General features: G+C 41.2%; 1 non-coding gene across 1 annotated transcript; it reads left to right on the top strand.

The window, feature by feature from the left end:
* Positions 1-638: 638 nt before the first annotated feature.
* LOC145019049 (small nucleolar RNA R71) lies at positions 639-745 on the top strand. Its single transcript, XR_013667368.1, has one exon. It is a non-coding gene; the product is annotated as a small nucleolar RNA R71 (small nucleolar RNA).
* Positions 746-11,492: the final 10,747 nt, after the last annotated feature.

Here is an 11,492-nt window from a genome sequence, read left to right as displayed (position 1 = left end):
TGATCTATCATCATTGATTGATGATTTTTCATTATTGTTCTTTGTTCTTCCATTGCAGCGTCAGTAGCATCATGTCTTTTTTCTGAATCTTCCATAAATTTCATTAACATGGTCTCTAATTCTGATTTCTTCTCAGTTGGTGGTTGTTCTTTTTGGTAGAAGCCTCTTCCAGTTTGTCTATATTTTACTTCCGTTTTCTTCTTGTATTAATCATAGGGCAGCCACTGTTTCTTTGGTTTCCTCAAGTCTTCATCATACTTGTCCCTACTCGAATAGCAAACTTGACCTTTCTTGTTTCCATATTCATCCAAGTTGCAATCTTTTGTCAAATGTGGGCCACTACATCTCTCGCAACTAACTCTAATTGCATGAATTGATTGGTCCATTTGTGTCAATCTCCTCTCCATAGTGTTAAGCATTGCCATCACAACAACCATATCTTCAGTTTGTGCACCCCCAACTCCTTTGATGCCTTCATTCCTTGGACTATGATATTCACGAGAGTGTTTTGCAAATTCTTCAACTAATTCCTTGACTTTGCCCATATTTATCTTTGTAAGTGGTCTTGAGAATCAAGGAGTTGTCTTGTCATCACATTGACCCCGTCATAGAATATGGACACATCTTGTTGAATGTTAAGGTCATGTTGAGGACAATTCCTTAACAATCCTTTGTAACATTCCCAAGCTCCGTAAAATGACTCCCCCGGGTTTTGCTCAAAATTGGCTATTGCCTTTTTGAGTTTAGCAATCTTGGATGGTGGACAGAATTAATCTAGAAACTGCTCACGCATTTGAGCCCAAGTAGTTATCGTACCAGGTGGAAGTGCTTTTAACCAATCCTTTGCAACTCTTTTAAAGGTAACGGGAAGCATCCTTAGCAAGTCGTTGTCTCTGTTAACATTTGGGACATTGAAGTAATCAGCAATGTCGTTCACTAAATCTAACTGCTTGAACGCATCCTCATGGTCATTTCTATAGAATGGGATATCCTTTAGTGCGGAAAGGATATGTCCCTTCAGTCGAATGTGGCAGTGGTAGGGATTGCAGGTTGTACTAATCCTGGACCAACATCATCTCGAATTCTCTTTCTATAAGATCCCATGGACATTTCTTCAATATTTTCCATCTCTTTCCTTAGCTCGTTCTCGGGTTCACTTGTATGTTCTTCAAATTCAGGATCGGTATCGTATTCAGATTCGGTTTGGACAGATATTTGATCCAAGTGTTCAAGATTTCTCTTGTTCTTTAAAGATGAACTTGACTCCCCCGTTTTCTTCCCCGATTTCTTTGAGAACACTGATTTGAATTCTTGTAAAGGTGACTTCTTTGGTGTTTGATCTTCTTTCACGCTCTTGTCCTTCTTTTTGTGAATTGCAAACTCGGGATCTTCAAGTGGTATCACTAAAGGGGTGTTAGAGCCTTTGGTCATGAACTCCTGTAAAAAGAAAAAACAAAAATAAAACATAAAACTGAACTAATAAAAACGAAATGAAATAAACAAAACTAAGGACATTAGAATTCACGTCGTGAATCTAAAAAGTTCACGTCGTGAATCCTGTACTGCAGAGAATAATAAAAAAATAAAACAGAAAAGTAACTTCTTGCAGGTTTTACACTACAAAAAGGATCGATTAATTTAAAGCAAATAAACTAATAATTAACTAAGCCGTTCCCCGGCAACGGCGCCAAAAACTTGATGCGCGTGAAAGTACCCACTAATTTTATAATTTATAACCTAACTAACTTAACTAACTAAAATGCACCTAGGCAGTGTACCTAGTCGAATTATAGAATAGTTTGGTAAGTTGGGTGTCGATCACAGGGAGCGGTGTTGACTAATTAATTTATTTACTACTAAACTAACCTAATTACCAACAAAGGAAAGGGTTTTATCTAATTTTTCAAGTTTAGATGAACTTAATTCTTTAACAAAAACTCAATCAATAAACAAACACTTCTATTAGTTCGCATCCGCTTTCACTCAATGGTTATACATTAGCTTTGACTATTACTGTTGGTTGCCAATTAAATGAGTATTAGCAATTTAGTTCTAAATCTACTAATTATTAATCAATTCATGTAAATCTATGTATGGTCACACAATATTTAACACAAAATCAATTATTAGATAAGATTTGTAACATCCGGATTCCCAGGTATATTATTCTAATATTTTATTGGATTTTGTGAAGCAACTCGGCGAGTCCATGAGTGGACTCAGCGAGTCCACACTATTTAATGAAACCCTAATCCTCCGGGGTTGGAGCCTATTTAAGGGCACTCTTAGCCTCCCATTGCAGCTACCAGTCCCTTGAGAGCACCCTAAGTGAGCTAGATCATTTGGGAGGAAGGAGAAGCCATATTTGATCTTTCTATCTTTGGTTTAGCAAGAAGAAGGTGATCAAGAGCAAGAGGAGACTGAAGGAGGTGTGATTCTAGTGGTTTCAGAGTCCAGAGACTTCAAATTGAGGTATTTATTCGGACCTTCTTCAGTTTTGGTACTAATTCTTAGAGTTAGGGTTTTCTAACCTCTTTTGAGGATGATTATGTGGAGCAATTGGTCCCTTATCGAGTTTATGCTTTGGATCTGGACTCAAAGAGGTCCAGAGACCTTAACCCTTGGAGCTTTATGAACTATCTTAGGGGGCATGAGCTTAGAATTTCATTTTTGGGGCTAAATCACCAAATGAAACCATCTAGATGATATATGGGTGTCAAGGTTTGGACTTTACATGATTATTATGCTTGGGAAGGCCAGATCTATGGACACTACAAGAAAAAGTTGAAATAACTACGGAAATTTGCTACGAAAGTAAAATCCGTAGTTATTCTGCTACAGATTATGCTACGGAATGGCTTGTCGTAGCTATTTTGCTATGGAACGTGCTATAGAATTACACTCCGTAGGTAATATTTGAATAACTACAGAATTTTGCTACAGAATTAAAAACCATAGCTATTCTACTATGGAATATACTACAAACTAGTTAGACGTAGTTGTATTTGCTACGTAATTAGCTATAGAATTGCATTTCATAGCTAATATTTGAAAAACTACAAAATTTTTCTACGCAATTGGTGTCCATAGTTATCATGTTATGAAATTTTCTACAGAATTATAAGGTGTAGGTATTTTGCTACAACTGTTGCTACAGATTAAAGTTTGTAGTTACTTTGTTACAAAAATTGTTACGGAATCAAAATCTGTAGCTATTTTGCTACAAAATTTGCTACCGCTACTAAGGTCGTAGCTAGCTTGCTACGACATTTGTTATGGAGTCAAAATCCGTAGCTATGTCGCTACAGAATTTGCTACAAGATCATAGATCATAGTTATTATACTATAATATAAAAACAATAAATATTATACAATAGAATTTTCTAGTATGCAATTTTAAGTGTTTGAAGGTTTCTCAAGTAAAGTTTAAACCCTGAAAACCGAAATTTCGAATTACACTAACTAATTACTTAATTAAAAATTATTTTTATATTTTATAAATTAAATAAAATATTAAATAACCAATATAAAGTAAAATACATTTTAGACCTTAGACCGTTTTATGGTTTTCAGTATTCAGTATTTACGACTCATAATCCTCACGAATTCACGACTCACACCGAGGAAAACGATTCAAGGAAACCAAAAAAACCCATAAACTGAAACCGATTCTCACCTCTAATAGTTATAATTGAAGCCTTTCTTAAATTGTGAGTCCAGACTTTAGTAGCAACCACATTGCATTTTAGGTAAAGCAAGAACCACCAAAATCTTATAAATAGTTTGGTAGGGGTTAGTCACATCCCGTTTTTTTGATCAATTGTGGTGCATTCCGATGCGACATTTTAAGTTGTATTTGGTGACCATTAATTAGCAATATATTTGATACCATTAGATACATTTAAACATAATAAATGTGACAATTATTAGCCACAATGGAACAATGTGGCCAAATGTGACCATCCTCCCTAGGTTTGTTAGATATACGCAAAAAATTTGTGATTATTTCTATAAAAGACGATAGATTAGTATATGGTCACATGAAGCAAATGTTTATGTGGTCGTATCTTGGAGGAGATATTGACATTTAAATGTAATGTAGCTAAAATGTAATATATGGCCACATTAATTTTTGGTGTCTATACGATAACGTTTATTACACACTGATTAAGAGCAACAAAACAAACAACTATAAGTATTTTATGGTCATATTTAATTTATTATATATATCTAAAAATGAATATTTTTCATGCTAAAAGAAAAAAATGTATAAATATAACTATGTTACAGTCACGGTTAGATTCTTTTTATGTGTGGTTAAAGGTAAATCATGTTTATTATAATCTAATTTTTTGAAAGAATAGAAATAAATACTAGGATTATTGTTTAAAACATAATGAAAGCCGCTTCTAATAATATCATATTTTAGTTTAATAAACAAAATGGTCTATGTATCTTTAAAAGCCCAAAAACGTTTGTAACCTATATACTATGTTACTTGCTTCTATTCATAGTATTGCATACATCGAAGAATAAAAAACATCATACTTACATAGAATTTCAATATCCCTCCTATTTTCAAACGAAATTTTGATTTCCCTCGTTAGAAATTCGACCACCACCGGCCCACCCTCAATATAAATACCAAATTCTCGTTTTTAATTTTACCCTGCCGCTTGTCATCTCTATGCGCCGCCTCTCCGCCACTCGACCTCGCATCCGACCATCCACCACATATTACAACCCTAGATCTTCAATCTAACCACCAATACTACACAATTTCGTTCGTAATTTTCACTATTTCAATGTAATAAAATTTTATTTATTTTCGACTGGCGCCTTAGACCAAGAACGCAACATATCCCCTTATCATGGCGACGACATCGTCAAGCCTTTAGCCACCCGTTAGATTCAAGACATTAAACGGATTAGAGGAACAGATATGACCTCAGGAGGCCAATGGAGTTTGTGCATGGCATGTACTCGCCGAGTTGTTCTTGAGACTCGGCGAGTTGAGTCGGGGTGGCCCCGCGATTCTTACCTAGGGACTCGTCGAGTAAAAGGAGGGACTCGACGTGTTAAATGGGACTAAAGAGTTAAGTGGACATAGGTGGACTCGCCGAGTTGCCCAAGTGCACTCGCCGAGTCGGGTTAAAGTTGACCGTTGACTTTGGTTGACTTTTAGGGGTTGGTCAACAATGAGGGCCTTTGAGCCAAAGGAGGGGTAAAATGGTCTTTTACCCTTCTGAGGGTGCCTATAGAGAGTGGAGTCTAGTTCTGAGAGTTATATTTATGAGAGTATTAATTTATGTGTTTAGGCGGAGGCTAGATTGTATTTCTACCGAGTCAGTGATTTACCGGGACATCTGAGGTGAGTCTTCTCACTATACTTTACCTACAGTGGTAATTAGAGTTATGTGCTAGAGTTATCGTATGCTATTATGTGATGTGTTGTACTGCATTGTTTCTATGTGATTTATATCAGAGTATATCAGAGTTGGAACCGAAAGGTTCACAGAGTTAAGACTAGAGGGTCCACAGAGTTAGGGCCCACAGGCCCACAAAGTTATAGCCTCGAGTGGCTAATATGTGTTATGTATGGTATTTTGAAGAACTCACTAATCTTTACGCTTACAATGTTATGTGTTATGTGTTTTAGGTACCAGTGATTATCGCGGGAAGGCGCCGGCATGATTCGTACACATGCATGGATTTTTATGTATTTTGATCTTGGGAAATATTTTGTGAACCAAAGTTATGATACAATGGGATTTTGTTGTTAAATGTGTTTGGTAAAACGTGTTTAAAAATGTGAAAATTTGTTTTGAATTTTACTGTGTTACAAGATTGGAGCCATGAAGATTGATTATCAAAACACAATTACAGTCATAATATGAATTCTCTAACACAACTTAATTCAATGATTCAATTACTTATCTAAGATTGGTTTGATCTTAGCTCTAATAAACTAGTGTTGACTATATTATTAGGTATTCAAATTCATGCAGATTTATGTTCACTAACTACACAGAACAAGAATTTTAAGCAATCAAATAATTAATTAAAGCATGCTAGGTAAAATCAATTAACACAAGCATATCACCAACAAGTAAAGTCAAATCCAATGCATTAAAACCATGAGTTCCAGCTTCATATAGCTAACAGAAGCAACTAGATTTAGCTGGACATCCTAACAGCTAAACAAACAAAAACTGTAATCAAAGTCATGTTTAAGTGTACCAATCTAAAAACCAAATTATGAATTTCTTCTTCCTTGGTGTTAAAACCAGCTTCCTGATCTTCCTTTCCTCTGAAATTCGTCACCAGGAACCCTTCTAGGTTAGCCAAAAGTCTCCCGAATCGTAATGGGCAAAGATATTTATATTCTCTTCAAATTTACCGTTCACGTCGTGAGAATTTAAAACTCACGTCGTGAACTAGAGGTAATCGTGATCGACAAGGATTCTTACACCCGGATGCTTATTGTAACACCCAAAGTTTTAAAGGCCAAGAAGGGAAAGAAAAGCCCTAATTTTAAGGGTCGACTCGGCGAGTCCAAGGATGGACTCGGCGAGTCTGAGCGAGATCCGAGTCAAGGTGTAAGTGGCCAACTCGACAAGTCGGCCAAGTGGACTCGGCGAGTCTGTCTGTGCGAGGAAAACCCTAAATCCGGGACTTTGGGCTCTATTTAAGCTTCTTATTCTCTCCATTAGGGTTCCTTAGAGCCTCCCTTGTTCAGAAAACGAAGCCTAAGCCTCCATTGTTGTGCATTCAAGCTTCCAAGCCATTTTTGGGTGACTTGAAGGAAGAAGAAGGAGGGGAAGCAGTGAAGCTTAAAGGATTTGCTTCAGATCTGGAGTTTGTGGAACCTTTCTGAAGTATTGAAGTTCGGGGAGCAAGGGGAGCAGGAGTTTCGTGAGTTGTCGGGTAACAACTAGTGAGATCATCAGCAAGTTTAGCCGGTGCAGGTGAGTTTCCCTTTTGTGTGAATGGGTCTAAGGCCACAATGCCAGCCCATGTAGTTACGAGTAGAAGACCCGAGGGTTAGCCCTAGGCACAATATGCTAGTATTATTTTCAGGACGAGGTCCTGTAATAACAGGCGGGTGCCCAAGGAATTGTTTATATGATAGTTATACTTGTTCTCTGTGTGATACATGTATGTGCCTGGTAGGGAGGTGAGTGTGGGTGAGGTCCCGTATCTCACCAATAGCAGAGTGTGGATGGGGTTCCATATCTCATTAGTAGCAGAATAGGGGTGAGGCCCAAACTAGAACAGGAGTGAGAGTGGGCTAGGCCCGTACCTCACTACCATTAGGAGCGTGGACGGGGTCCCATGACTCATCAGTAGCAGGACATGGGCGAGGCCCAGGATAGGCGAGGCCTTAGGACAGAACCAGTTGTATGTGTTAGTTATGTGTTGTGAAATGTTTATGTGTTATTATTGGTTGACGGGCAAGGCCCTGTGACAGGCGAGGCCTAAGTAAAACAGATCTGTATCCGAGCGGGGCTCGAAGCCAGGCGGGGCCTGGAGCGGCGGGGCCGAGGTAGGGGCGAGGCCCAAGATAGTGGGCGTGGCCCAGTATGTGCAGTATGTGGTTATGCATGGTATGTGGTAGGGTGGGGAACTCACTAAGCTTCGTGCTTACAGTTTTTAGTTTTGGTTTCAGGTAATTCCGGTAGCGGAGGGAAGAGCTCGGGGTGATCGCATGGCACACACCATAGATTAGACAACTTGGGAATGTTCACTCTGATAATGAACATGTGTTTTGAAAACTTATACTCATATTATGTTTTGGAATGAAGACTTTACTTTAAGTAATGATTTATTAAAAGAAATTTTTGGTCTTAAATTTTGGGTCGTTACAAGTTGGTATCAGAGCCTTGGTTTGAGGGATTCAGACATGCTCTCGGGTGTGTCTGAACTCAAACTGAGGAATTGGTAAGGAAGTTTTCAAAATGGACAGACAGTTTTGTAAAAAGAGTTTTGAGAAAGAAAATGGTTTTAGAAAAGTAAAAAGAATTCAGAAAGAAAAGAACTTTGAAAAGAGAAAAAGAGTTGTGTTGCATGCTAGTTCAGATTCTTGCTATGTGGATATGATTGCTTGAGTATGTCATGGTTAGATTTTCCCTTGTCTGAATGCTGCTTGCTTTGTGCATTGTGGGATTCTAAGTGATGGGAGTTAGCCATTAGGTGGATACGTCACGTCACATGTGATCAGGGTTGAATAATCTCAGAGTGTTGGATTGGTCCTATTGCGCAGCTCTTGTTTGAGTCCAACCGTTGTAGGAACGAGTCTTTTACTTGAAGGATTATATGAGCCTCGTCACATGTGATGGTATCTAGGTGATGGCTAATTGGCATTGCGAGGAGGCCTTCAGCAGCTGAGGACTGGTTTGAGTTGAGTCAAAGGTTTCCCTAGGGTAAGCCTAGGATGAGGTAGTGCTGGAAGCAATAGTAGTAGAAAAGGGACCTGGTGGAGTCAAAGCTGTTCTTGAGGAAAGTATAGATAGATGTGGAACGTAGTATGGGCCCGTACTACTGAAAGTAGAGAATCCGTACTCGATTCGGGAAAGGCCGAGACAAGACTGGGAACCTAGTAGTAAGTATGTTTGGTCTCGCGGCAGTGAGGAGTATTCTGATAATGGTATGTTATATGTTTCAGTATGGTGACATTGCAAGAGGGACCAGCGGGTGGATCAGGCATCGGAGAGGGATTGGGCTTGGGTTTAGGGGCCGAGCAGCTCGAGGAGCAGATGAGAGAGTTGATATCAGCCGAGGTGACATGCAGTATTCTAGCTCAGACTCCTGTGATCTTTGGCACGGTCAAGGAGGGTATATTGGAGATTTTGGATGAGAGGCTGGGAGCCTTCCGTACTGAGATGATGGCCTTGCTGGGAGCGCGTACCTTGACATTTCGGGAGTTCAGGGCTTACGGGGCACCAGATTATCATGAGGCTAGGGACCCCATCGCTAGCAGCAGATGGTTGGCTGATGTTGCCAATGCTTTTCGTACGAGCCGGTGTCCTGAGGAGGACAAGGTCAGACTCGCTTCCTGTCTTCTGAAGGACAGAGCGAGGGATTGGTGGGAAGATATTGGTCATGCTTTAGGTGATGATGCCGCGTTGGACGCGATGACTAGGAGTGATTTCTCAGCTAGGTTCAGAGCGGAGTTTTTGCCGATTATTGAGGTGCAGCAATTGGCCCGGGAGTTTCAGGATTTAATGCAGACTAATGAGACTATGGCGGAGATCACCGCCAAGTTCAGAGAGAGGGCCCTTCCTGTACCGCAGTATGTCGCGGATGAGGAGATGAAGAAGGCACGATATCACGAGATGCTGAGGGATGACATCAGGGAGTTCGTGAGTAGGTCCGGTTGTAAGACTCTGGAGGATATGATTTCTCGGGCCAGGGAGAGGGAAATTGATTTGGAGCAGATCCAGAAGAGGAAGCTAGATGAGGTTCAGGTAGCCGCAAGTTCGGGAAAAAGGCCCAAGGGATCGGAGTCGAGATCGCGGGATTATTAGGACCGCAGTCGATGCGGAAGGTGTGGCAGGACGCACGGGGGCGCGTGCAGGAGTGGTAGTGGTGGTGAGTCTGGCTGTTTCAGGTGCGGTCGGACTGGTCATTTTAGCAGAGATTGTATTGCTACCATCACTCAAGGATCAGACTTGATATGTTTTCACTGCAATCAGCAGGGCCACAAGAAGGCCCAGTGCCCCAGTTTGCTTTCAGCAGGACAGGTGATGGCACCTGCCCCTGCAACTTTGAAGATTACAGACGGCCGTCAGGGCCGTGCAGAGGCGCCTGCAGTTGGAGGCAGGGCTTTTCAGATGGCCACTTTGGAGACGCGAACAGCGCCGGACGTTGCAGGTATGCGACTTCCGTTTTCAGTTCTTTTATTTTGTGCATGATTATATTGTTATGGTTCTGCATCATTATCTGTATGAATATTTTATTTTGAGCGGATTGATTATGATCGACTTATATGCCATCTGCATACCTTGGATATTGGTTAGTAATTAAGGGATGGGTTGTATCGAAGAAGGTTACTTAGAGTGCAGTATCTGTAGCATGCCTTGGAGAGACTCGGTATGTCTCGCTAGTTCGGAGCCGTATAAGTTTTAGAAAGGTCAGGTTAGACCCTTAGCTATGGTAAGCTTGGGATTCCTCAGCGGATGGATTATGGTAGCAAGGACTGGGATTTCTCTTCATCGAGCATCGAGGTATAAGAAGGATCAAAGTGGGGGAGAATCCTCCGAGTGCATAAGGGTAAGGGCACGCAAATCCAGATCGGGTATATGATTTCTGAGAAGGAAAGGAGGTAGTTTAGCGTTTGACAGATTGAGTAGTTAAGGGTTGGGAGTTTGAGAACTTCCCATCAGTGCGTGCGTGTAAAGGGTAATGGTGGGTATGTGGTTCGGATTCAGGTTAAAGGGCCGTATGTAGGACTCGTGTGAGTCGGAATGGAGATCTCGAGGTCAAATAGCAGGAGATGTTTTCGTGTTAGCAGTCAGTGGCAGGAGCAGCATATAGAGCATGGAAGAGTGGCGGGAGAGCCTCGGTTTTCTTCAGCAGCAGTTAGTAGTGGAAAGTGATGTAAGACTACGGGGCAGCCGTAGCATTACGTAGTAGCTTCATTGGCGGAGTCGGGGCGAGGCCCTTATCTCCTAGCTTTCAGATAGGGATCGAGATTGGGGAATGGATGAGAATGGTAAAGAGTTGCCTGTATAGCCATTGAGAGATGAGACCTTGGAAGAGGCCGCTCTAGGATATAGTCGGGTGAGACCCGTGGGCGAGGCCCGTATGAGGATAGCAGTATAGGTGAGAACTGAGAGCAGAGTTGCTCAGTAGTATGGATGGGTGAGACCCGTGGGTGAGGCCCGTGAGTTTTAGCAGAACAGGTGGGACCTGGTAAGGATCTTAGTGTCTAGATAAGGGGATTGGGGGATCCCAGGAAATGGTATTGCTAGCATGGTAGAATAGATTGAGCAGTATAGGTGGCGGAAGTATCTTCGAATGCCGCTGGGAGTGACTAGTGGTTGTGCTGGGTCAGTAATCAGTGAGAGTCGGTAATCCAGATATTGATAGGTTGGTAGGAACCAGGATGTTCTCAGTTCATTCGGAAGCCAGATAAGGAATAGCAGGATTTCTAGCCAGTAGCAGTGCGGGGATGCAGACTATGGTGAAATTCAGTTAGTTGATCGTGGGGTGCTCGACACCGAATGATAGTAGCAAGAATGCCAAGTGGATACTAGCAATGACGACCTGTACAGAGTAGCAGAAGTAATAGATGGGTGAAGGCAGGGTCTTCACAGTGGCAGAGGAGATGAATGGTTATGGAGCGTTGCCTTGGGAAGGCAAGGAAATCGCGCAAGGAAAGAAGGGGTGAACCCCTATGTTGCAGTACTCGGAGAATACCAGAAAGATTGTCGGTCGAGTAATTTGTGTTTCCAGGATGTTCAGGGTCAGGATGCACCCGAGATTATTAT

Source organism: Lactuca saligna, chromosome 9 (genome assembly GCF_052625555.1).
Source record: "Lactuca saligna cultivar CGN05327 chromosome 9, ASM5262555v1, whole genome shotgun sequence".
In the NCBI taxonomy this organism is placed as follows: Eukaryota; Viridiplantae; Streptophyta; class Magnoliopsida; order Asterales; family Asteraceae; genus Lactuca; species Lactuca saligna.
Note: the sequence above shows the minus strand (reverse complement) of the source record. Positions and strands in the feature narration are given on the sequence as shown.